Source organism: Podarcis erhardii (genome assembly GCF_964252035.2).
Source record: "Podarcis erhardii genome assembly, chromosome: 1".
NCBI lineage: Eukaryota > Metazoa > Chordata > Lepidosauria > Squamata > Lacertidae > Podarcis > Podarcis erhardii.
The window spans coordinates 5501255-5529075 of record NC_138497.1 but is presented as its reverse complement, the minus strand read 5'-3'; the positions used below and the strand labels follow the sequence as shown (position 1 = coordinate 5529075).

Below are 27821 nucleotides of genomic sequence, written 5' to 3'. Positions count from 1 at the left end.
CTGTTTGAGGAATTGCTGTGTCGTCTGATATGTTCACCCACAACTTAACAGTTTTGACTGATTGGGGGAGGCGTTGCCCAGTTTTTAAAAAACTCTACGCATTTATGTTTCGCAGGGTGCGAAAGAAGAGCTTTGAACCTTTATGCAATATGCCTCTGTGCTTGGGCCCAGAGTCTTTTGCCTCACCATCCACTCTACTGACTCCCTGTTGCTACTCCCCGTATTTATTGAAAAAAATCTGGTAACCATAAGTTAAGAATATAAGAACTTAAAAAGAGTTTTCCTGGATCCGGCCAGTGGCCCATGCTAGTCCAGCATCCTGGTCTCACAGTGGCCGACCAGATGCCCAAGCGAAACCCGAAAGCAGGATTCAAGCGCTTCAATTCTCCACTCCTGTTGTTTCCAAGAACTTGCATTCAGAAGCATTTCCTAGCATCCTAGAACTGTAGGGTTAGAGAGGACTCAAGGCAGGATTCACAGCTATCTCTTTTTTGAAAATACTTTTTATTAAATTTTACAGTTTTATCAATCGCAATCTACATTGTTTTGAAAACAAAATACAAAGTCATTCCACCCCAACCTCAACCCCCCAACTTCCTTTTCTGGTTCTTAAGTCTTTGCTTCCCCCTGCTTGTTTTCATTTACTTAATATTGCAATCTTTAATTTACATGTTATTATATTATTATCATTTTTGTACCATACTTGTGATCATATTTTCCCCTTAGACTTTACGGTTTACCAATTTTTACATCTTAATTTCTATATTGTTAATTGTCAGTGCTTAATCAAACCCTGCTAGTGAGTCCATTTCTTTATATATATTTTTGTAAATTCTTCTTCTTCTTCTTTGGCGATCACTCTTAGCCGAGTAAAAGTGCCTTCCATGATCACGGTTTTAACAATGAGTCCGTAAGTGACTGTGGAGACCAGTTCTGGATCCACACATCCTTCCACAGTGGGGACATTGGTTTCCGGGCGGGAGTTGATCACGGTGTGGATTTGCCAAGCGTGTCTTCTTCTTAGCACGTTTCTCCCTTGCATCCTGAGTTTGAGTGTCTTCAAATCCCATGACACCTTTGGTCAAGGCTGTTCTCCAACTGGAGTGCTCGCAGGCCAGTGTTTCCCAGTTGTCGGTGTTTATACTACATTTTTTAGATTTGCCTTGAGACAGTCTTTAAATCTCTTTTGTTGACATTACACTTTCCATTTTAAAGTTCGGAATAGAGTAGTTGCTTTGGAAGACGATCATCAGGCACCTGCCCAACATGACCAGTCCAACAAAGTTGATGTTGAAGAATCATTGCTTTGACACGGGTAATCTTTGCTTCATCCAGTACACTGATATTAGTTCGCCTGTCTTCCCAAGTGATGTGTAAGATTTTTCGGAGACACTGTTGATGGAATCTTTCGAGAAGTTGGAGATGGCGTTTGTAAGTGGTCCATGTTTCACATGCATACAGTAAGGTTGGTAGTACAATAGCTTTGTAAACAAGCATTTTGGTTTCCCTGCAAATGTCCCAGTCTTTTTTTGAAGTCTCTGTTGTCCATGTCTCTGAGTTTCCCGGTTAGCTTGGCCAGTTCAGTATATGCCATCAGTTTTTCTTTCCATTCTTCTTTGGTTGGTGTCTTCTCATCTTTCCATTTCTGGGCTAATAAAACCCTAGCTGCCGTTGTGGCATACAGAAACAACTTCTTGATTCACAGCTATCTCTAACCATAAAGTAGCCGCAGTTACTGTCCTGTCAAAACTAAAAGGTATTTTCCTGATGGCAATGCAACATATGACTCACTCTTCTCTTGGGGGGGGGGCACTGCTCTTTAAAGGGAAAAGGCGCCCCCTTGTATACATTTGCCTCATTTTCGAGGAGTTCTGCCAGTCCAGAACCCCAAACCCGCCACCGCCCAAATCCAGATTTAAAAGCCTCTGCATGTCCCCATTAAAATAGCAGCATGCGAAGCCCTTCAGTGAGTTTCTGTTTTACACTTTTTCAAAAATCTGCTTTCAATTGCGTGTGTTGTAATTAGCCAGCCCGAGCCTTTGGGGCAGGGCTGGTTAGAAAATCCCAAAGAATAAATAAATATTGACCCATGTTAGTTAAATAATCATGGGAAATGTTGCCGGTGGTCCATATTTCCTGCAGAAGTTGCTGTCTTCTCAGGAGAGCAAGGAGTATCTCCCCGGAGGCGAAAAGGTGGTTGAACAGCAACTTGGGCTTTAAATGCCACCATCTGTAGGAGGGCAAAAAAAGAGAGAGATGGTGGGTTCTTATTAGTTTTTCTTAGAATCCTGCCTATAACTCTTCGTGTACACATCTAAATATTCCCATGAGCAGGGCCGAATATATTACAGGAGTTTATTTCTAACCCTACTGCGGGTTCTTTTGGCTGAGCCTCTCTGCAATTAAAGTCTGTTTATTGACCCGGCGTGTAGATCTTTGAGCAGGTCTGTTCCTCCGTCGGAGAATCAGGAGGAGGAGGAGCAGGAATATTTTGCTTGCTTGCTTGCTAATTTGGCTTTTCAACCAGTCCTCAGAAATCCCATCTGTTGATGGGTTTCTCTTCTCAACCAGGGATAGGGAACATGTGCGACGCCAGCTATTGTTAGACTCTCATCTGCCCCAGACCACATGGCCAGTGGTCAAACACCCTTCCAGGTGCTGTTTTATATGCCTCCTAAATACCTATCAGGGACGCAGGTGGCGCTGTGGGTTAAACCACAGAGCCTAGGACTTGCCGATCAGAAGGTCGGCGGTTCGAATCCCCGCGACGGGGTGAGCTCCCGTTGTTTGGTCCCTGCTCCTGCCAACCTAGCAGTTCGAAAGCACGTCAAAGTGCAAGTAGATAAATAGGTACCACTCCGGCGGGAAGGTAAACGGCGTTTCCATGTGCTGCTCTGGTTTGCCAGAAGCGGCTTAGCCACATGACTCAGAAGCTGTGTGCCGGCTCCCTCGGCCAGGAAAGCGAGATGAGCGCCGCAACCCCAGAGTCGGCTATGACTGGACCTAATGGTCAGGGGTCCCTTTACCTTTAAATACCTATCTGTCTAAGCAAGCAATCCCGGACTCATAAGAGCCTTCACACTGTTTTGTTTTCTTATTTATTGATATTTAACCAAATGTTGTGTTGGCGGCTTCTCTGTTTTTTCCTGATGTGTTGGTTCACATTTCCATTTTTAAATCTTCGTAGAACCTCTGCTTAAAAACCTCCAAGGAAGGACAGTTCACCGCCTCTCGTGGGAGTCTGTTCCTCTGCCAAACAGCTCTTACTGTCAGAAAGTTCTTCCTGATGTTCTGATGGAATCTCCTTTCTTGTAACTTGAAGCCATGGGTTCGAGTCCTACCCTCCCGAGCAGAAGCAAGCAATCCTGGGCTTGTAAGAGCCTTCACACTGTTCTGCTTTCTTATTTATTGATATTTAACCAAATGTTGTGTGGGTTGCTTGCTCGTATTTTTCCTGTTGCGTTTATTTGCATTTTTGGTTTTAGATGTTGTGCATACATTTTTTTTTCTTGTTCTACTTATCTCACTGTCTTTCATGGGAGCGTCTTAGGGATTTTGCATATTTAGCAGCATAGAACTATTATGCATGATGGTGATGAAATCAAGAGCCAGCCTCGGTCCTGGACATCCCGACACCCCCTCAGCTGTCTTCTAAACCTACAATGAACACATGGAGCTGCCTCCTGCAGGATCAGACCATTGGTCCATTTAACCTATTGCTGTCGGCCCTGGAACCTTCTACGTGCAATGGAGATGCGCTGTTGCTGAGCTGAAAAGTAAGATTCTGGCATTCATGGTTCTCAATGAAATGCCGATTAAATGTCTAGGTCAACACTGGGCCTGATTCAACAGGGCTTTTCTTAATCTTAGTTGGTGTTCACTACACTTAAAAGTTGGTGCAGATGTCCCACTCAACCATGGTTCAGTGCTGAAGGACCATCGGTCTGGTCCACCAGGAAAAGATCAGCTTCCTGCTTCATACACACACACACACACACACACACACACACACATATACATATATATATATATATAATTTTTATTGATTTTAACATATAAATTATAAAATGTACCACGAAACTTATCACTTATACAATCTTTTTAGACTTCCATCAGCACCTCTGATGATCCACCATTTTAACCACTTCTTATGCATTTCTTAACTTTATATTGCCTTTACATCTCTTAACAAATCATCCTTCCCCTTCTCCATTTTTGCAATACTTCCAATAATACTCCTCACAAAACTTCTTGCAAACCTACAAACCTCGTCTGATCTTCACAAATACTTTTCAAATAGTCCGCAAATTTACTCCGTGAATTTCTGGTCCCGCCGGTTTCGAATCCTTCCTGTTAGTTTATCTAGTTCTGCATAGTCCATTAACTTCATCCTCCATTCTTCAATCGTTGGTAATTCTTCTTGCTTCCATTTTTTGGGCCAGTAATATTCTTGCTGCTGTTACTGCATATAAAAAGAGCTTAAATTCCTTTCTATTTATATCACTCCCAACAATGCCCAGTAAAAATGCTTCTGGTTTCTTTATAAATGTATATTTCAACATTTTTTTCATCTCATTATATATCATCTCCCAGAAGCATTTCACCTTTTTATATTCCCACCACATGTGATAGAATGTTCCCTCTTTTTCTTTACATTTCCAACATTTATTACTGACTTTATACATTTTCGCTAACTTGACAGGTGCAATATACCATCTATACATCATTTTCATCACATTTTCTTTTAGGGCATTGCATGCAGTAAATTTTAAACCTTCTTCCCATAATTTTACTCAATCACTCAGCTGTATTCAAAACAAAATAAAAAAATTCCTTCCAGTAGCACCTTAAAGACCAAGTAAGTTAGTTTTAGGTATGAGCTTTCGTGTGCATGCACACTTCTTCAGATACACATGTATCTATCTGCCAATCACCCATTCCCACCACCCTTCTGAGTAATACCCCTCCCCACCTTCTCACTATATAGAAGGGTCTGGTGACTTCTGTTTCAGTGTATCTGAAGAAGTGTGCATGCACACGAAAGCTCATACCTAGAACTAACTTAGTTGGTCTTTAAGGTGCTACTGGAAGGAATTTTTTATTTTGTTTTGACTATGGCAGACCAACACGGCTACCTATCTGTAACTCAGCTGTATATTATACCCAAAATCTTTGGCCCAGTGGATCATAACCGACTTAACCTCCTCGTCCTTTAAATGCCATTCAAGCAGCAAGATCACCTTCCTGTTTCCATCTTGGCTACCACACAGTGGTCGAACCGTGGAACCTTCTTGCAGACACACCTGCTCACCGGCGCCACCCTTGGCTTGGAGGAAGAGCAAAAGGCGAGGCATCAAAGCCTCTCCCCTAAAGGCTGGGGCCTTGTGAAGATCTTACCCAAGGGGACTCACCAGCAGAAGCGAAACAGGCTGGCCTCGCTCGGCCACAAGAGAACACCCACGGTGTTGCGCCACCCATGTGGTGCACAGCAAGCATTCCAGTGGCTTGACAAGATTCTCCTGTTGCAATTTGGGTGGTGGTTTTTCTTCTTCTTCTCTTCCTTCCACGTGCAAAGTTCCAGCAGGAATTGCTTGCCTGCTGACATAATCCTTGTTATTGTCATTTTGTGCTATTCCGCCTGGGCCTGTTTCTGCCAAAGTGCCCCAAGTACTTTAGCCGACACGATGTCCTCAAGGCCGCACAAACTATATGTTAGGATAAACATGTTTTTAAGTGCTTAAGCCGTGCACTTCTCTCTGTTTTTGGAAGGAAAAAGAAGTCAGAGGGCCCCAAAATAAGGGACGTAGGAAATGGCTTTATCCTGAGTCAGACCCCTGGTCTAGCTAGCTCAGTATTGTATACATGACTGGCAGCAGTTCCTCTAGGCAGGATATTTCCTCATCTCCTATGTGGAGATGCCATTGCAGACTGAGCCTTCTGCATGCCAAGCAAATGTTCTGCCATTGAACTACATCCCTTTCCCTTTGGGTTGCCTTTCCTGTGTGAGCGTCTGGAGGCGGTTGGAGGGTGGATGGCGGCTAACAGATTGAGGCTGAATCCTGACAAGGCAAAAGTACTGTTTTTAAGGGGACAGGGGGCAGGCAGGTGTGGAGGACTCTTCTCTTGCCAGCCCCCTGGAAAGGAAAAGGGAGATTTAGCAATCCTATCCAACCCCTCTTGCCAACAAAGGTCCATTTAGTAAAAGCTATATTTTCCCCAGTACTGATGTATGGAAGTGAGAGCTGGACCATAAAGAAGGCTGATCGCCAAAGAATTGATGCTTTTGAATTCTGGTGCTGGAGGAGACTCTTGAGAGTCCCATGGACTGCAAGAAGATCCAACCTCTCCATTCTGAAGGAAATCAGCCCTGAGTGCTCACTGGAAGGACAGATCCTGAAGCTGAGGCTCCAAGACTTTGGCCACCTCATGAGAAGAGAAGACTTCCTGGAAAAGACCCTGATGCTGGGAAAGATGGAAAAGGGGACGACAGAGGACGAGATGGTGGGACAGTGTTCTCGGAGGTACCAGCATGAGTTTGACCCAACTGCGGGAGGCAGTGGAAGACAGGAGTGCCTGGCGTGCTCTGGTCCAGGGGGTCACCAAGAGTCGGACATGACTAAACGACTAAACAACAACAATCCAACCCCTGTACGAGATCATGGATTCCACCTGCGCAGAATTACAGAAATACGCAAAGCAGATCTCCTAAGGTTGCAGCGCCACAAGCTAATAGAGAAGAGGGAGCTGCGCCAGGAGCGGACCCGAGATGCTTACAGTATAAGGCATAAGCCTACCACAATAACCCCCACCCCCGATGTCCAGGGCAAGGAAGCTAAACCGCACACTCCCAGCTGAGAAGCCCAGTGAGTCAATCAGCAAAGGAGACCATTTCCCTCTCCATTCCCCCCCCTTTAACCTGCGGGGAACATTCCATGCTGAGCCCAAATATGGCAATTAGGTAAGACCTTGAACGAGGGAACAAATCCCTTTTGCTGAGCCTCCCCTGAATAGAAAAACACTGCAGATCTCCTTAGCGTTCGTCCTCGAAGTTGAATATTCGAGGTGCATTTTAGGACACCGGAAAGGCAGGAAAGGAAAGGCGAGAGAAAAAGGATTTGATGAAAGTAGGCCAAAGTTTGAATTAGAGATAATAATAATAATAATAATAATAATAATAATAATAATAATAATAAATTTTATTTATATCCCGCCCTCCCCAGCCGAAGCTGGGCTCAGGGCGGCTAACAACAATCAAAATAATCCGATTCTAAAAACATTTCATTATAAAAATTAATTAAAATCAAATTGATGGCAACCACTAAGCAAAATTCTGTGCAGATTGCCAGAGGAGGGGGGGTCAGGCTGCGCCCTGACCAAAGGCCTGGTGGAACAGCTCTGTCTTGCAGGCCCTGCGGAAAGATGTCAAGTCCCGCAGGGCCCTGGTCTCTTGTGAGACTGGATTGGAGCCGCGGCCGAAAAGGCCCTGGCTCTAGTTGAGGCCAGCCTAACCTCTCTGTGGCCTGGGATCTTCAAGATGTTTTTATTTGCAGACCGTAAGTTCCTCTGTGGGGCATACCAGGAGAGGCGGTCCTGTAGGTACGAGGGTCCTAAGCCGTATAGGGCTTTAAAGGTTAAAACCAGCACCTTAAACCTGATCCTGTACTCCACCGGGAGCCAGTGCAGCTGGTATAGTACCGGATGAATGTGATCTCGCAGCGAAGATTTAACTTCAACCGGCTCCCACGTAACCATCCAGCCACAGCTTCCAGACATCTGGTCAGTGTGTCTGGGGCCAAGTCAGGATGGCCATCCATCAACAGGTAAAGTTGGGTGTCATCGGCATACTGATGGCAGCCCAGCCCAAACTCCGGACAAGCTGGACGAGGGGGCGCATAAAGATGTTAAAAAGCATCGGGGAGAGAATCGCACCCTGAGGCACTACACACCAAGGAGTGGCGCGATGACAATTCCCCCCCAAGCGCCACCCTCTGTCCCCGACCAGAGAGAAATGAGCGCAGCCATTGAAGGACTGTGCCCTGAATCCCCACGTCGGCAAGGCGGTGGTCCAGGAGTTCGTGATCGACCATGTCGAAGGCTGCTGACAGGTCTAGAAGAATCAGCAGCCCTGACCCGCCTCGATCCAGCTGCCTGCGGAGATCATCTGTTAGGGCGACCAGAGCCGTCTCGGTCCCATGACCAGCGCGGAAGCCGGATTGGAATGGATCCAGAGCCGATATTAAGTAATGGTTGTAAAATTTTGTCTAAAATGTATATATTGCTGTTTGAATGGCATTTGAAGGATGAGCAGGTAAAGTCAGTTATGATTCATTGGGCTAAAGATTTTGGGTATAATATACAGCTGAGTGATTGGGTAAAACCACGGAAAGAAGGTTTAAAATTTACTGCGTGCAATGCCCTAAAATAAAATGTATAAAGTTAGCAATAAATGTTGGAAATGTAAAGAAAAAGAAGGAACATTTTATCACATGTGGTGGGGATGTAAAAAGGTGAAAAGCTTCTGGGAGATGATATATAATGAGATGAAAAAAATACTGAAATATACATTTATAAAGAAACCAGAAGCATTTTTACTGGGTATTGTAGGAAGTGACATAAATAGAAAGGAATGTAAGTTGTTTTTATATGCAACAACGGCAGCAAGAATGTTATTGGCCCAAAACTGGAAGCAGGAAGGACTACTGACGAAAGAAGAATGGAGGATGAAATTAATGGACTATGCAGAATTGGATAAACAGGAAGGATTCGAAACTGGCGGGACCAGAAATTCACAGAAGACTGGAGTAAATTTACAGACTATTTGAAAAGTATTTGTGATGATCAGACTATGTTTGTAGGATTGCAAGAAGTTTTGCAAGGAGTATTATTGGAATTATTGCAAAAGTGTATAAGGGGGAGGATGGTTAGTTAAAATAATTAAAGGCAATATGAATTTAAGACATGCATAAGAAGTGGTCAAAACGGTAGATCATCAGAGGTGCTGATGGAAGTCCCCCCCCCAAAAAAAAATAAGTGATGAAGTTTTGTGGTATGTATTATAATTTATATGTTAAAATTAATAAAAATTATTATATATAGAAAAGGAAAGGAATGGCGAGGGGATCAAAATTAAACATAAGATCCTTAAACTTTGGCATACCGTAAATCTCACATCAACATTCTGGGTAGGCATGTCTGAACAAAAATGTTTTTAGCATACGCCAATAAGAGTATAGCGAAGGGGCCTTGCTGTTGTCAATAGGCAGGGAGTTCCAAGAGTAAGTAACCCGAGGTACCACTGTACTTTTTGATCTGTTGATTTGTTACAAATGTGGAATCTGTATTAGGTGGCCCCTGTTTTATAATAATAATAATAATAATAATAATAATTTGTTTATATGCCGCCCATCTGACTGGGTTTCCCCAGCCACTCTAGGTGGCTTCCAACAAATTAAAACACAAAACAATGCCAGTTCCACTGATCGAAGCAGCTGAATGGGGTGAGGTGATCTCCTCTTTCCAGAATGAAGTTACCAGAAATTATTTCCCCCTCTTTTTCTGACTTGTCCGTTTTTTTAAAAGACAGCACCCTCTTGTTGAAGTATGCAAACAGTGAAGGCTTTTTTGTCTCTTTCCTAAGAACTGCTCTTTTTCCAGACGAGTGCTTGAGAAGAATCTCAAGGTCTGGTTGTTTTTTTTTTAAAAAAACCAAATAAATCAAAAACAACCATTCTGCAGCATGGCAAATAAAGTGGATATTCATTCGTATATAGTGTGAATTTCCTGACAGCGAAGCAGGACAAGTTATCACCTCCAACTTTGTATCAGGCAGAGAAAGGGCCAGAACAAACTCTTTTTTATAACTTCCACCCCCCCCCCCGAAAAAAGAGTAGCATTTAGCATTATTAATACAGCTAAAAGGGATGTAACATTTCCAAGGTCACATCAACGCCTCAAAACATTACGGACGTGTTGCAACATTGGAAAGTTCACTGCCAAAATGACCTTTCTTTGGCATAGTTGCTATTTTTCCAGTAAACATTGCTTCTTAGTCCTTAAAATCCACCGTATTAGCAAAACGCCCAAAAGTAAAGGCACGTGCCGTTAATTCTTCCCTTACAATACAAATAGAAAAACCAAAAGGGGGGGGGGAGAACTAAGCTTGAATCTTTAAAGTCTTAAACGGCCTCGGCCCAGTATACCTGAAGGAGCATCTCCACCCCCATCATTCTGCCCGGACACTGAGGTCCAGCTCCAAGGGCCTTCTGGCGGTTCCCTCCATGCGAGATGCAAAGCTACAGGGCACCAGGCAGAGGGCCTTCCCAGTAGTGGCGCCCGCCCTGTGGAACGCCCTCCCACCAGATGTCAAGGAAATAAGCAACTATCCTATTTTTAAAAGACATCTGAAGGCAGCCCTATTTAGGGAAGTTTTTAATGTGTGACATTTTAATGTATTTTTAATTTTTGCTGGAAGCCGCCCAGAGTGGCTGGGGAAACCTGGCCAGATGGGCAGGTACAAATAATAAATTACTATTACTATTACTATTACTATTACTATTACTATTACTATTACTATTACTAACTAGGTTGTGCTCAGGGTAGACCCATGAAATAATGAATTGAATCACTTAAACTCATCAATGTCAATGGGTTAACTCTGAGCATGGAGGTGTCTCTCTTTGGCAATCACTTGTAGCCGAGTAAGATTGTCTTCCATAAACACTGTTTTAGCAATAAGTCCATAAGTGACTGTGGAGGCCAGTTCTGGATCCACACATCCTTCCACAGTGGGGACATGGGTTTCCGGGCAGGAGTTGATCATGGTGTGGATTTTCCAAGCGTGCCTTCCTCTTAGCACGTTTCTCCCTTGCGTCCTGAGCATAGCTGTCAACTTTTCCCCTTTCTTGCAAGGAATCCTATTCGGAATACGGGAATTTCCCTTTTAAAAAGGGAAACATTGACAGCTATGATCCTGAGTTTGTGTGTCTTCAAAGTCCATGACACCTTTGGGAAAGGCAGTTCTCCAACTGGAGCCCTCACAGGCCAGTGTTTCCCAGTTGTTCCCATTTTTTTAGATTTGCCTTGAGATCGTCTTTAAACCTCTTTTGTTGACCACCAGCATTACGCTTTCCATTTTAAAGTTTGGAATAGAGTAGTTGCTTTGGAAGACGATCATCAGGCATCTGCACAACATGACCAGTCCAACAAAGTTGATGTTGAAGAATCTTTGCTTCAACACTGGTGATCTTTGCTTCGTCCAGTACACTGGCATTAGTTCGCCTGTCTTCCCAAGTGATGTGTAAAAAATTTTGGAGACGCCATTGATGTAATCTTTTGAGGAGTTGGAGATGGCGTTTCTAAGTGGTCCATGTAAGGGATGTTAAAAAGGTAAAGGACCCCTGACAGTTAAGTCCAATTGCAGATGCCTCTGGGGTTACGGCGCTCATCTCGCTTTATTGGCCGAGGGAGCTGGCATTTGTCCGCAGACAGTTTTTCCAGGTCATGTGGCCAGAATGACTAAGCCGCTTCTGGCGAAACCAGAGCAGCACATGGAAATGCTGTTTACCTTCCCGCTGGAGCAGTACCTATTTATCTACTTGCACTTTGATGTGCTTTTGAACTGCTAGGTTGGCAGGAGCAGCGACACAGCAACAGGAGCTCACCCCATTGTGGGGATTTGAACTGCTGACCTTCCGATTGGCAAGCCCAAGGCTCAGTGGTTTGCACCACAGCGCCACCCGCGTCCCCGAGGTACCACTGTACTATTTCTGGGTTAGCGGAGTCTGTAACCTGAAGCGTATGTTACCCGAGGTACCACTGTATATGCCCTGCGCACAGCGTTGAGCTTCCTCTTTTCACTGCGCTCATTGGATCACCTGCTCACCCGCCCTAATTTTAGGGTGTTTGTTGTGTCTGACTTTGCTATGCCTGTCATGGGGTCGTCTCCTCTTGGGGCAGGGGCCTGGTAGGAATTTTGTCCATTTGGCTGATTGGTTGGTGCTATTTGGTTTTTGCCTACTGCGTAGCAAATCGTCACAACTTGTAAGGTTGCAGATAGGCATTGGTTTTAGAAAAAAAAATGGTTGGTGGAGGATTGGCTGTGCTTGCCCCTCCAATGCTGTTGCTGCAAGGATATTCCGTTAAAGGAATCCAGGGGCTCACCATGCTGTTGTCCGCACCCCTGTAAAGGGGGATAGGGCCACGCAAGAGAACATTTGGGGAGAGGTGAGGGTCTGGTACCCAGCTCCATCTACTCCCCATAAAATGTTTCCCCTTACTGACTTTGCAGGCTTGCGGATGTCAGTTCTGTCCCTGGGCGGGGACAGATAGTTGTAACCAATGCCTAAGGAACCACTCACATTGTTTGTATTTTAATAAAGTTGTGGCCAAAATTATGCCAAAGTTTAAGGATCTTATGTTTAATTTTGATCCCCTCGCCATTCCTTTCCTTTTTTATATATAATATTTTTTATTAATTTTAACATATAAATTATAATACATACCACAAAACTTCATCACTTAATTACCATATTTTTTGCTCTATAAGACTCCCCTTTTCCCTCCTAAAAAGTAGGGGGAAATGTGTGTGCGTCTTATGGAGCGAATGCAGGCTGTGCAGCTATCCCAGAAGCCGGAACAGCAAGAGGGATTGCTGCTTTCACTGCGCGGCGATCCCTCTTGCTGTTCTGGCTTCTGAGATTCAGAATATTTTTTTTCTTCTTTTCCTCCTCCAAAAACAAGGTGCGTCTTATGGTCTGGTGCGTCTTTTAGAGCAAAAAATACAGGATTTTATCAAAGTAATTGTTGAACTGAAATACAATTAAGAAGAAGTATATTAATAGTGAAATAGAATTAAGAAGATGTATATTAATAGTGAAATAATTATTAAGCTCTAACTGAAAATGATTTTTTATTCATAACAAGTTTAATAATGCAAACACATTGGCATTTGGCAGTAACAAAAGTTCCTTTAGAAATGAGCAAACCAGTGATATTTTAGGGAGCAGGCGAGCAGGTGGGGCCCATTACACACAACACAAAACACTGTTGCTGTATGTAGGTTTTATTTTATTTTATTTTGGAAATGTACATCCATTTTTTCCCCTTTATTTTTTGGGGGGCCCCAAGAGAGTGGGCCCCTAAGCTACAGCTTGTTTAGCTTATACGTAAATCCGGCACTGGTTGTGGGGGGGGGGCAATGTTAAGAAAGCCAGTTGTGCAAGGATGATGTTTTCCACCTTCCGACAGCTTTCCTCCTCCGCAGGGGAAGGAAGACAGGTGTGGGAACAGCCTGTGCCAGCTTCACGCTAGAACTTTCCTGAATTCAGAGCCAGAGTTGGCGTTCTGGAAACAAACAGGGGGGGGGGGGAGAGATAAATGAAACTTCTCAGCCGGCTTGATCTTCAGCACACATCTTGAAAGTTTATAAATTTTGTTTTATTATTAATTTATCCATTATGTTTATATCCCACAGCTTCCTCCAAAGGAAGGTGGCAAACATGTCACTACTAAAGAAATAAAATGGAAATGTTCAGAAAAACGGGGGGGGGGGGGGGTCAGAAGGTTGGCAGTTCGAATCCCTGCGACGGGGTGAGCTCCCGTTGCTCGGTCCCTGCTCCTGCCAACCTAGCAGTTTGAAAGCACGTCAAAGTGCAAGTAGATAAATAGGTACCACTCCAGCAGGAAGGTAAATGGTGTTTCCGTGTGCTGCTCTGGTTTGCCAGAAGCGGCTTAGTCATGCTGGCCACATGACCCGGAAGCTGTACGCCGGCTCCCTCGGCCATCAAAGTGAGATGAGCTCCAAAATACTAAATTTGTCCGCAACTGGACCTAACGGTCAGGGGTCCCTTTACCTTTAAAGCATCGGTAGGCAAACTAAAGCCCGGGGCCTGGATTTGGCCCAATTGCCTTCTAAATCCGGCCCACGGACAGTCCGGGAATCAATGTGTTTTTACATGAGTAGAATGTATGCTTTTATTTAAAATGCATCTCTGGGTTACTTGTGGGGCACAATAATTCATTCTTTTTTTCTTTTCAAAATATAGACCGTCCCCCCACAAGATCTGAGGGACAGTGGACCGGTCCCCTGCTGGAAAAATTTGCTGACCCCTGTCCTAAGGAAAAGTGGGGCATTCCGGGATCAAATCGGAAACCGCTGCAGCTTCTGTAAATCGACGACTGTCCCTGGAAAATAGGGGCACTTGGAGGGTCTGCCAGGAGAACCGTGGTTTTGGGGGAGAGAGTTTGGCTTGTGTAGGTGTCCTGAGCAGGAGTTCTGGGTAGAAGCAGAAGGGAACTCTGTGGAAGGAAATGCACTTTTTCGTCCAAAGCCTCTCCTTCGTAGGAAGGGAAATTTTCAAGCGCTCAGAACAAACAGTGCACAAGTTCAATTTTGCCCTCAGCAGAACGCAGTCTCAAAGCAGGCCTGGCGTCCCACAGGGCTGCCTCATTTCAGCATAGCTGTGAGAAAACCCCATTGGCAGGGTGCAAGGCGTGCTGGCCATAAACCCAGCTTAGTTCCGTCTGCAAACCGTGCAAACAGCTGAGAAGAGTAAGCCAGCTCTTTTTTAATGACATGTCCACGGTGGCAAGGAAAACAGGAAGCGGGTGTTTATTAGCCGTTTCCAAATATACCAGCCAAACTCAAAGAAACCTCCCCCGTGCAACTGGAGGGATCCAAAACAGAGGGGGAAATTCCTAAAATTATAAAAGGGCAATTAATCATCAGATCACCTTTCACAGGCCAGCGGCTCGAAGGTTTCAATTCGTTCGCTCTTCTTTTGGTGGAAAACCTAAGGGTCAAAGCGAGACCAATTGGGGATGGAGAGTCGGTCTGCCTGCTTATGTTGGGATGGAGGGTGGAATTTGCTGGGCTGTTCCCTATCAGACCCACACGCCTCTCAGAACGATTCCACCACACAGAAGGAGCTCAGCCCAGAAACAATTTATGTTTTCGTGTTTGCTGATTATCTGTACATTGCCCCCCAAAGCTCAGCTATGTTATTTCAGCCTTGTTTCATGGGAATGTAAGTGTCCCTTGGAGCCTGATTCATTTTTTAGAAAAGGAAAGAAGGAAGGAGAAATTTTTCATGCTTTATTTGGAAGTAAAAGTGAGCAGTGTTTGGAAAACTTACCGTAAATGCATTTGAGCCTAGATGTATTGTTGTTGTTGCTGTTTAGTCGTTTAGTCGTGTCTGACTAAAGAATGGATGCTTTTGAATTCTGGTGCTGGAGGAGACTCAAGAGTCCCATGGACTGCAAGAAAATCAAACCGATCCATTCTTAAGGAAATCAGCCCTGAGTGCTCACTGGAAGGACAGATCCTGAAGCTGAGGCTCCAAGACTTTGGCCACCTCATGAGAAGAGAAGACTCCCTGGAAAAGACCCTGATGTTGGGAAAGATGGAGGGCACTAGGAGAAGGGGACGACAGAAGACGAGATGGTGGGACAGTGTTCTCGAAGCTACCAGCATGAGTCTGACCAAACTGTGGGAGGCAGTGGAAGACAGGAGTTCCTGGCGTGCTCTGGTCCAGGGGGTCACAAAGAGTCAGACACGACTAAACGACTCAACAACAACAACCTCCTTGCAGGTGCCGTGCGGGAGGCAACGGGTGGGCTTGGTGGCATCCCAGCAACAGCCTCTCCGCGTGGAGGCCATCTGCCATCTGCCATCTGCCGCATTCCCCATCTCACCTCGGCAAGCTCCTGGCAGCAGTAGTGGCTGGCACTCTTTGGAGGGCTTGGCGTTGTCCCAGCAGTGCCAGAGCCGCAGCTGCAGCAGACCTAGGAAGAGGGCAGCGGAAAGCAGGCCAAGCTGCCAAGGGCTGACCCTTTCAAGCCACCTCTGCTTGGCCATGCAGTGTGAAGGCGGGCACTGGCGGGTCCCAGGTGAGCGGACGACTTTCCTCTCTGTGCTCCTGCCATGAGGCGTGTGCCTTGTCCAAGGACTGATGCCAGGAGGAATGCCCCAGGGAAGGACTGGCATAGGCTGGGGGAAATCTGGGCTCCGATCGGTGGGAGTTCCGCCCAAGTGCACACATCCTAGGTGTAGCTTGGCTCCAGAACATGGCAGCCACTCTGCCTCTGCGAGGGAGCCTGTGATGGGGGTGCCAGGTTGTGCACACTGTGGAATGTTCAGGGTGGCAGAAGAGGATATATTGTCTATTAATATCCTATTAATAATTCAGCATCTTAAAAAGCAGAGATATCACCTTGCCAACAAAGGTCCGTATAGTTCAAGCTATGGTTTTCCCAGTAGTGATGTATGGAGGTGAGAGCTGGACCATGAAGAGGGCTGATCGCCGAAGAATGGATGCTTTTGAATTCTGGTGCTGGAGGAGACTCTTGAGAGTCCCATGGACTGCAAGAAGATCAAACCTCTCCATTCTGAAGGAAATCAGCCCTGAGTGCTCACTGGAAGGACAGATCCTGAAGCTGAGGCTCCAAGACTTTGGCCACCTCATGAGAAGAGAAGACTCCCTGATAAAGACTCTGATGTTGGGAAAGATGGAGGGCACAAGGAGAAGGGGACGACAGAGGACGAGATGGTCGGACAGTGTTCTCGAAGGGACCAGCATGAGTCTGACCAAACTGCAGGAGGCAGTGGAAGACAGGAGTGCCTGGGGTGCTCTGGTCCAGGGGGTCACGAAGAGTCAGACACGACTAAACAACTAAACAACAACAACAACAACCTTCCTAACTTGCACTAGCAAGTTCCTTTTCTTAGCAGGTTGCATTCCCCTTTACAAGCACAGCAGATAGCTGGTTGCAGGCTCGTGTGAGCCTCTGACTATTATACAATTCAGTCTGTCTCAGACTGAATTGTACATTCCTGGTAAATTCCCTTAAAGGTAAAGGTAAAGGTACCCCTGACCGTTAGGTCCAGTCGCGGACGACTCTGGGGTTGCGGCGCTCATCTCGCTTTATAGGCCGAGGGAGCCAGTGTTTGTCCGCAGACAGCTTCCGGGTCATGTGGCCAGCATGACTAAGCCGCTTCTGGTGAACCAGAGCAGCCTATGGAAACACCGTTTACCTTCCTGCCGGAGCGGTACCTATTTATCTACTTGCACTGGGAAGCTTTCGAACTGCTAGGTTGGCAGGAGCTGGGACTGAGCAACGGGAGCTCACCCCGTCGCAGGGATTCAAACCGTCAACCTTCCGATTGGCAAGCCCTAGGCTCTGTGGTTTAGACCATAGCGCCACCCACGTCCCCAAGTTCCCTTAAATCCCTCTTAAAAGAATAAAGACACCACGATCTTATTCATAGTCAATAAAAGAAGTTTACTTACATCGGTTCATAGTTGAATCCCCGAGGGCAGACTTAGTTACAAATATGTACATGTGGATCTTCCCCATATGGGGGAATAATCCCAGTGCTTCTGCTAGCTGGAAGCTACAGTCCTAGCTGGAAGCTGGTGAAACAAAGTAGGAAGTGAAAAAGAGAGAGGTGTGCTGCGTGACTTGTCGTTTTGTTACCTGGACAGGTTAGATCATGCCCACCTTCTATCACATGCGAAAGGAAGGAATGCTCCATGCAGGAGGAACGGGAAGTTTCGACTGGCTGGACCAAACATTTCCTCGCATGTCTTCTCTAGCATTACAAGGAATGTTGTACTTGTCTGCTCCCAGTGGATTACATCCCACACCCACTCAGAATTCTGCGCCCTGGGCCACGGCCCCCCCTTGCCCCCCCACACCACTGATCCCTGTTTTCCTGGCTGTGCAGAAACTGCTGGTTTTTGAATGCCTCTGCAAAGAATCACAGCCATTGATCTTCCTACTTTAACCACTGGTCCCGCCCACGACTGCCATGTGGCCCCTAGAATATTCTCTTTTGAGGGAATGTGGCTCATTGGCTGAAATGGATTCCCCACTCTTGATCTACTTTGAAAAGCAGGGGCGGATCTACACGCAGGGGAAAACCCCCCACTATAAATAAGCCAGAAATTAAATTGTTATAACAAAAGGGGAAAAAAACACTATGGAAAATCACATATATATTTTTTTACTCTCCAGCACCACCTGGCGTTGCATGTATATAATGACCAAAATGCTGTTTCTTTCCCAGGTGTTTCCCAAGCTTGCAGCCTCAAATCCTTTTAAACTATAAATGCTTGTGGGTGGTGGATATTCCTTTACATCCTAAGAATGTTCTCTACAGTTGACCTTTTCCCATGCTACGGAACAGGAGGGCTTCTCTCTCTTCCCCCCCCCCCTTTTCCTTTTAAGGATAATCATATATTTTCTCTCTTTTTCTTTTTTAAAAAAGACAAAAGTAAAGAAAGATCCACTGAAATGCTTTGCTCCGATGTGTCTGGGCCATCTAAGTTCAAGGAAGGAAGACTTGTTGCTGTAGACAGGAAAGAATGCTGTGAACAAAACCCTTTTACAAAGGATTAAATTCCCCCTAAACGCATTTAATTCTCCATCGCTCCCAGCGAGCTCCTAATCTTCATATAGACCGGCCGAGGAATTCAAAGCCAGCGGGATTAAATAAAAAATGTGAACGAAAAGCTGGCTGCTGCTCCTTGGCGGACGCATGGAAATAACTCCAGTTCCTTCCAAGTCTTGGATGAAATCTAGAAGGGACATTGTGGGGCTTAAGCTCTCCCCACAACCAACATATATATACGCTTCTCTCTTTGGCGATCCCTCGTAGCCGAGTAAGATTGTCTTCCATAAACACGGTTTTAACAATGAATCTGTAAGTGACTGTGGAGGCCAATTCTGGATCCACACGTCCTTCCACAGTGGGGACATTGGTTTCCGGGCAGGAGTTGATCACGGTGTGGATTTGCCAAGCATGCCTTCCTCCTAGCACGTTTCTCCCTTGCGTCCTGAGTTCGAGTGTCTTCAAAGCCCATGACACTTTTGGTCAAGGCTGTTCTCTAACTGGAGCACTCGCAGGCCAGTGTTTCCCAGTTGTCAGTGTGCATTGGTTTTCAAATGCTTTGGTTATGAAACATCGAAAACCCGGAAATAAGTGTTTTCCAGTTTTCGGATGTTTTTTGGAAGCCGAAAGTCTGATGCAGCTGTCGGCTATTGTTTCTGGGGTGCCTGCACCAATCAGAAGCTGCGCTTTGGTTTTCAAACATTTCGGAAGTCAAACGGACTTCCAGAACGGATTAAGTTTGGTGCTTTTGCTACTTATTTTGCATTTATTTTTTTTGAGGCTTTTTTGGTTCATTTGTTTTTGTGACTGTGTGGAACCCACTTCAGCTACTGATTGATTGATTGATTGATTGATTGATTGTGTGACTGCGGAAATGGATAAAAGCCCCCCATCCAAACAATGACTATCATCAGTGCAGGGAAGAAAAAAAAGAAATTTTAATTTTTATCATCTACAGTGGTACCTCGGGTTACATATGCTTCAGGTTAGAGACTCCCCCAACCCCGAAATAGTACCTCGGGTTAAGAACTTTGCTTCAGGATGAGAACACAAATCGTGCTCCGGCGGCACGGCGGCAGCAGGAGGCGTCATTAGCTAAAGTGGTGCTTCAGGTTAAGAACAGTTTCAGGTTAAGAACGGATCTCCGGAACGAATTAAGTACTTAACCTGAGGTACCACTGTACAACACTGTCTTATTTATTTTATAGTACAGTACATTGATTATTGCTTTCACTTTATGGATCAGTGGTCTCGTTAGATAGTAAAATTCATGTTAAATTGCTGTTTTAGGGATTGTTTTTAAAAGACTGGAACGGATTAATCCATTTTGCATTACTTTCTATGGGGAAGCGTGTCTTGGTTTTGGAACGCTTTGGTTTTGGAACGGACTTCCAGAACGGATTAAGTTTGAGAACCAAGGTACCACTGTATGGCAGCCTCTTGAATATGGCCTGGAATCCACAGCTGGCCCAGAAGTCAGCAGCTAGACTTGCTGGCGGGGGCTGGCGGTTGGTGGTGGTTTTGTTAGCATCAAATTTTCCGCATCCTCTCTAAATGACAGTCCTCTGGATTCGTTGTTGGGAAGTCATGGCTGGTATAAAGCCAACTAGCAGACTTTTAGAAGACATCTGAAGGCAGCCCTGTTTAGGGAAGCTTTTAATGTCTGATGTATTATAGTATTTTAATATTTTTTTGGAAGCTGCTCAGAGTGGCTGGGGAAGCCCAGCCAGATGGGCGGGGTATAAATAAAAAAATTATTATTATTATTATTATTATTATTATTATTATTATTATTATTATTATTAAATGGGTACCAGTTGCTGCTTTGCCCTGTGTCCTTTTGTCACAGATTTCCTCCTTAAATTAAGCCCATACTCTGCACATGCTCAGAGGCATGCCCTTGATTACATTTGCTCCCTTTGCTTCAGGACTGAGTGCACAAGAGAGAAAATTCCAGTTACTGTATGCTGGAAATGTAAAGAGAAAGAAGGTTCTTTTGCATCATATGTGGTGGTCTTGTAGTGAGGTTAAAGCTTACAGGGAAATGATATATATTGAATTGAAACTGATGTTCAAAATAAATTTTATTTTAAAAAAACACAGAAGCTTTTCTTTTGGGAATTATAGGGACAGAACTACCTAAATTGTATAGAAATTTATTTATGTATGCTACTACGGCAGCAAGAATGTCACTTGCCTCAAAATGGAAAAAAGCAGAAGTCCCAGTAAAGGAAGGATGGATACAAAAACTTATGGAATATGCAGAAATGGCAAAATTTACCAGAAGAATAAGAAATCAAGATAGCAAACTTTTCATAAAAGGATGGAAATAGTTTATTGAATATTTACAGATAAATTGTAAACAGATAAAAAACATTTGCAGGATTATTGTAATAACTTGCAGTTTCATAAGAGTATTTATTTACAGTACATAATTAAATGAGTAAGTTAAATGAATTTGGATATGCAGAAGATATTAAAAAAGGGACGCAGGTGGTGCTGTGGTCTAAACCACTGAGCCTCTTGGGCTTGCTGATCAGATGGTCAGTGGTTCGAATCCCCATGAGCTCCCGTTGCTCGGTCCCTGCTCCTGCCAACCTAGCAGTTTGAAAGCACACCAAAAAGTGCAAGTAGATAAATAGGTACTGCTGTGGTGGGGAGGTAAATGGTGTTTCCGTGCGCTGCTCTGGTTTTGGTGCTCCATTGCACCAGAAGCAGCTTAGTCATGCTGGCTACATGACCCAGAAAAATTGCCAGCTCCCTCGGCCTGTAAATGAGATGAGCACCACAACCCCAGAGTTGTCTGTGACTGGACTTAACTGTCAGGGGTCCTTTATCTTTTTATATATATATATATATATATATATATATATATATATATATGGAGCTGCAGAAAGAGGAGGAAGGAAGTCAAATTTTGAAATGTTAAATTCATTGTAAAACTAATGAAATGTATAAATTTGAAAAGTATAAATAAAAACACTGAAAAGAGAGAGAGAAACTTCCAGAGCTTGTGCCCCGACTGCTTTCAAATTTGTGATTTAGCATCAACCATCTATCATCTATCTATCTATCTATATCAACCATCTATCATCTATCTATCTATATCTATCTATCATCTATATCATCTATCTATCCATCTATCTATCTATCTATCTATCTATCTATCTATCTATCTAATCTATCTATCATCTATCTATCTATCATCTATCTATCTATCTATCTATCTATCATCTATCTATCTATCTATCATCTATCCATCTATCTATCTAATCTATCTATCATCTATCTATCTATCATCTATCATCTATCTATCTATCTATCTATCATCTATCTATCTATCTATCTATCTAATCTATCTATCATCTAGCTATCTATCTATCATCTATCTATCTATCTATCATCTATCTATCTATCTATCTATCTATCTATCATCTATCTATCTATCTATCATCTATCTATCTATCTATCTATCTATCTATCTATATCTATCTATCATCTATCTATCTATCTATCTATCTATCTATCTATCTATCTAATCTATCATCTATCTATCATCTATCTATCTATCTATCTATCTATCATCTATCTATCTATATCTATCTATCATCTATCTATCTCTCTCTCTCTCTCTATCTATCTATCTATCTAATCTATCATCTATCTATCTATCTATCTATCTATCTATCTATCTATCATCTATCTATCTATCTATCTATCTATCTATCTATCTATCTATCTATCTATCATCTATCTCACTAATTATTGCTTAGCCTGTATCTTGCTTCTTCATTCGTACATTTTAAAGTCCTCCTGTTTTCTGAAAGATTGTTTGTATAGGGAGCTGGGGGAATGAGAGCCATTTAGCCAAAGAGACAAATTTTCCGGTATTGTGTCAGGACGCAGCGCAAGGTTGACTGAGTGATCCTCAAAGCCGCGCTCTTTTGTAGTTCTGTGGCATGAACTGTGCGGTGAACTTCTCCACATCTTATGTGGATGAGATGTCACAGCGGAGAGGGTGATGTTTATCTCTCTAAACCTTGCCTTTGTTTCTCTCAGGCTCCCCCTCTGGTTTTACAGAGAGTAGCTTGGCGCTTTGATCTTGCCAGAAGCCCAGGGGGCAGCGCAAAGTGTTGGCTTCGGAGTCTCCCTTTCCTGTGACCCCCTCCCCCTGCGCTGCCCCCCAACCACACAGGGAAGGACAGAAGACTTCACATCAGACAAGTGAGTCCCTCTTTTTGTGTCTGTGTGCGTTTTAAGCCTCAAAGCAAAGATAAACGGCATTTCCGTGCGCTGCTCTGGTTTTGCCAGTGAAATATACTCAGAGTCGAGAGTGGATTTCATGCTCTTTATTCAGCTCATAGTGGTGAGGAGGAATGAATGTTCCCTCAAAGTATCTGCTTTATATACATTATTTACACAATGGGCTGCACGTGATTGGCTAATTCCGGAATTCTCCTGTAGGCCAATCAGGTTGTGGATTCACTTCCATCTGGAGCCGGATTGGGTGGCTCCTGCAGACCAATCATACTGCTGCCTTGTTCTAGGACCAATCAGACTGCTGCATTCTGAATCCTATTGTTCTAGGACCAATCAGACTGCGCATTTTGGATCCTATTGTTCTAGAACCAATCAGACTGCTTCATTTTGGATCCTATTCAACTCAGTACATAACAGCCAGAAAGCGGCTTAGTCCTGCTGGCCACATGACCCAGAAAAATTGTCTGCAGACAAACGTTGGCTCCCTCAGCCAGTAAAGCGAGATGAGTGCCACAACCCCAGAGTCATCTGCGACTGGACTTAACGGTCAGGGGTCCTTTACCTTTTTATGGCCTTTAAAATGTGTTTGTGGGAGGGCGGTTATTGTTCTGTTCTTGTTTTTATTATGTATTTTGGGCAGTGTTGTTGTTTGTATTTTTATGCTGTGAACCATCCTGAGATATTCAGGTGAAAGGCGATAGACAAATTTAATAAATAATACAGTAGTGCCTCGCAAGACGAAATTAATCCATTCCGTGAGGCTCTTCGTATAGCGGTTTTTTCGTCTTGCGAAGCAAGCCCATTGACAGTTTAGCGGATTAGCGCTATTAGCGGCTTAGCGGCTTATCAGCGGATCAGCTGATAAGTGGCTTAGCGACTTAGAAAAAGGGGGGGGAGGGGAAAAAACCCGCAGGAACTCGCAAGACATTTTTGTCTTGCAAAGCAAGCCCATAGGGAAATTCGTTTTGCGAAGCGCCTCCAAAACGGAAAACCCTTTCGTCTAGCGGGTTTTCCGTCTTGCGAGGCGTTCGTCTTGCAGGGCACCACTGTAATCATAATAGATCAAACCACCTGCCACTGTTCAGAGAGCCAAGTCAGAAAGCATGAATAAGGGCGCCTCAGAACAGTTAAGAGCAGGGGCTGTGGGCCCTAGGAACTGCCTGAGGTTGCCACGTCCCGATGCCAACCCTGACCCAAGGTGTATCACTGCTAACTACACACGACGCGGTTTTATCTTTCCAGAGAGGACTTGCCCCACGCAGGAGACCCAGCCTTCTTCTTTGTGTCGCCTTCTTCAGAACTGCACAGCAGGCAGAAATGCAACAGGTGCTACCAGTGAGTTGGAAAAGTCTAATAGCCTCTTGTCCCCCGGCTGTGATAGAATCAGGGGTCTCGCCAGTGTGAAAGGGTTGACACAGGGGTGTCTTGCCCATAGAGGCAAGTGGTGTGGGACGCCAGGGCGCCAAGTTCCGCAGGGCGCCAGGGAAGAGGCAGAGGCCGGACGTGGTGCCTCCTGGTATCAGCTTGCTGCCCTCGCCCGCCTCCGCCATGCCGCGCCCGGAGCCTCTGCCTGCCGTGTCCACAGCGGCACGGGCACCAGGGAAGAGGCGGAGGCTGGGCACAGTGCCTCCTAGCATCAGCTCGCCATCCTGGCTACCTTTGAAGGCGACCCGGAAACTATAACTAATCCAGAATGCGGCAGCTAGACTGGTGACTGGGAGCGGCCACCGGGACCATATAACACCGGTCTTGAAAGACCTACATTGGCTCCCAGGATGTTTCCGAGCACAATTCAAAGTGTTGGTGCTGACCTTTAAGGCCCTAAATGGCCACGGTCCAGTATACCTGAAGGAGCATCTCCACCCCCATCGTTCTACCCAGACACTTAGGTCCAGCTCTGAGGGCCTTCTAGCGGTTCCCTCACTGCGAGAAGCAAAGCTACAGGGAACCAGGCAGAGGGTCTTCTCAGTAGTGGCGCCCGCCCTGTGGAACGCCCTCCCATCAGATGACAAAGCGATAAACAACTACCTGACATTCAGAAGACATCTGAAGGCAGCCCTGTTCAGGGAAGTTTTTAATGTGTAACATTTTAGTGTATTTTTGGTCTCTGTGGAGCCGCCCAGAGTGGCTGGGGAAACCCAGCCAGATGGGCGGGGTACAAATAATAAATTATTATTATTATTATTATTATTATTATTATTATTATTATTATTATTATTATCAGTGGCATAGCGTGGGTTGTCAGCACCCGGGGCAAGGCAAGTAATTTGCGCCCCCTAACCCATGGATTTGCGCCCCCTAACCCGTGGATTTGCGCCCCCTAACCCCCAGGTGTTGCGTGCGGTGCGGCCGGCCCCCCCTGCACCCCCCACGCTACGCCACTGATTATTATTATTATTATTATTATTATTATTATTATTATCCTCAACCGCCTCACTGAAGCAACGTTGCGCCCGGAGCCTCTGCCTCTTCCCCACCCTCCAGCTGCTGCCCGCCTTCTCCAGCCCCACAAAGCTGCCAGCAGGGCCGTAAAAAGGTCAGCAACTCTGGGAAATGGTAAGGATTTTTGCACCACGGTGCCGGATATACTTAAGACTGCCCTGGGTTGGCATGCCTAAGAAACTGCACAGCTAACCTGTCCCACCCCCACAAAAAAAAAAAAAAAGCAAAAGGAGGGAGAGGAAGGAAGCGTGCCTTGGAAAAGCTGGGACCTTTGCAAATGGGTGGCACAAGCTGCACAGAACTCTGCCTAAATCCCATTAACAACGCTGGATTGTCACACGGCCAACTTGGTGGAATAACGGGCCACGCCAAAGCAAATGTGTCAGGGCCTACAGCAATGTCCACTCACCATCCCGGAATGGTTTTTGTCATTTGCGGGGGGGAAATGCATCATCTGTGACTTGATTCTGTGCGGCGAATGCGTCAAAACATAAGGCGCTTAAGGTTTAAGCCCCGGGCTGGATTAACCCTCAGCCTAAACGCCAGGGAAGAGGGAGACAGAGGATTTGGCAACGGAAGCCAATGAACACCATCATTTGCCGTTCTCCCAATGCCTCTTACGGAATCGTAGAGGCACCTCAAGGATCATCTAGTCCAACCCCCGCCTCACCAATGCAGGAATCACAGGAACCTCGGTTCTTCGGTAGTTCTCATGTGACAGTCCCAGATTTCTCTCCCATCCATGATTGGCCTGTCTATTCTTTACTGTGAGCCAGGGTGGCTCACCTGGTCTCCAATTTGTTTCCAGGCCCAGTTCCAAAGGCTCACAGTGATGTTTAATGCCCTGAATGACTTCGGGCCCAAATATTTGGAGGAGCAGATCTTTCCCAGATTAAATTGGCAGAGGAACCACTCTTGATAGCTCTACCATCCCCAGAAGTGCAGGAAAAGGGGCCCCAGGAGAGGGGAGCTCCTAAATTGGTGGTGAGTCTAGAACAATCCTGATTCAGCCTCCATCACATGCTGAATCTGGATTACTAGAGGTTTGCCACTCCTACTGTAAGACCAATGAATGAGGAAAGTAGTCACTTAAAAGGTAAAGGGACCCCTGAGCACTAGGTCCAGTCAAGACTGACTCTGGGGTTGCAGCACTCATCTCGCTTTATTGGCTGAGGGAGCCGGCGTACAGCTTCCGGGTCATGTGGCCAGCAGGACTAAGCCACTTCTGGTGAACCAGAGCAGTGCACGGAAATGCCGTTTACCTTCCCGCCGGAGTGGTACCTATTTATCTACTTGCACTTTGACGTGTGTTCAAACTGCTAGGTGGGCAGGAGCAGGGACAGAGCAACGGGAGCTCACCCCTTTGCGGGGATTCAAACCACCGACCTTCCGATCGGCAAGCCCTAGGCTCTGTGGTTTAACCCACAGCGCCACCCGCATCCCTCCAAGTAGTCACTTAAGTTGTTCTAATTAGGGTTGCCACATGTCCTCCTTTTCCAGGACATGTCCTCTTTTCCAGGATTCTAATTTCTGTCAGGGCGGATTTTTAAAATTTGGCAAAATGTCTGGGGTTTTTTGTTCATTTTTTTGTTTTGTTTACAATAACCCAAGGAAGTTTTTATGGTGCATTCGACTCAGATCTAAGGCACCCGGCTAAGCTAGTCTGCAACAGAGAATTACAACAGAACAGCATCTTATACTAGCTACATACTGTACAAATCCCTTCTCTTGTGGCTGTACTAAAAGAAGGCTGGCTCAGCTACAAGATCTTGCAGAAGGAGTCTGGGAGGGCAAGAGTTAACATCCCTCTGCCCTTAAGGAGAGTCTGTATATGCATGTTAAACAGTTTAATAACTTGTTCTGTGCACACTTATGCTCACAAAGATCTGAACATGAGCCCAAATACTTTCATGTGGCAAGTGAGGAAGCAATAAGTATTATTATCATTTTGTTGCTGAAAATTAAGAACATTGTTACTAGCAATATGGGACGTGGGTGGCGCTGTGGGTTAAACCACAGAGCCTAGGACTTGCCAATCAGACGGTCGGCGGCTCGAATCCCAGCAAAGGGGGAGCTCCCGTTTCTCAGTCCCTGCTCCTGCCAACCTAGCAGTTTGAAAGCACGTCAAAGTGCAAGTAGATAAATAGGTACCACTGTGGCAAGAAGGTAAACGGCGTTTCCGTGCGCTGCTCTGGTTCGCCAGAAGCGGCATAGTCATGCTGGCCACATGACCCGGAAGCTGTACACCGGCTCCCTCGGCCAATAAAGCGAGATGAGACCCGCAACCCTAGAGTCGGCCACAACTGGACCTAATGGTCAGGGGTCCCTTTACCTTTTATTAGCAATATATCACAGCTTCTATAGCTTACATATGCATAGCATAGATATCATAACGATCCATCATTAAAAATAGAAGTCAGCACCTTGCCCAAGGGTCACACAACAGGAGTGTGCCAGAATAAAATGCCCTTCATTAATCCACATGCTTTTGCCATTAAAATATCATTTGGTTTGGTTGCTCATTCGCTGGAAGTGCATTTGTCTTGTTCCCAATTTGGAGCTCGCTTATTCCTATGTGATTCGCATTGGCTTTCATTTGCAGTCAGTTTCAATGGGAGACTCAACTGGCACTCTGCTGCCTGCAACTTCTCTGTTTTCCATCCAGCTTGCAGAAAGCTTTCATGCTGTTAGAGCTGAAGAAATCAAAAGTCTGAGCCAAAATGCTGAGGAA

General features: G+C 45.2%; 1 long non-coding RNA gene across 1 annotated transcript in view; it reads right to left on the bottom strand.

Annotated features, from left to right (window-relative positions):
• Positions 1-896: 896 nt before the first annotated feature.
• LOC309345321 overlaps positions 897-27821 on the bottom strand; it is a 45699-nt gene continuing 18774 nt past the window's right edge. Inside the window, exons 2-3 of the long non-coding RNA XR_014158188.1 lie at positions 11098-11235; positions 897-1181 (exon numbers count right to left, since the gene is read on the bottom strand). This is a non-coding gene — a long non-coding RNA (uncharacterized lncRNA). The remainder of the gene's footprint in view (positions 1182-11097; positions 11236-27821) is intronic.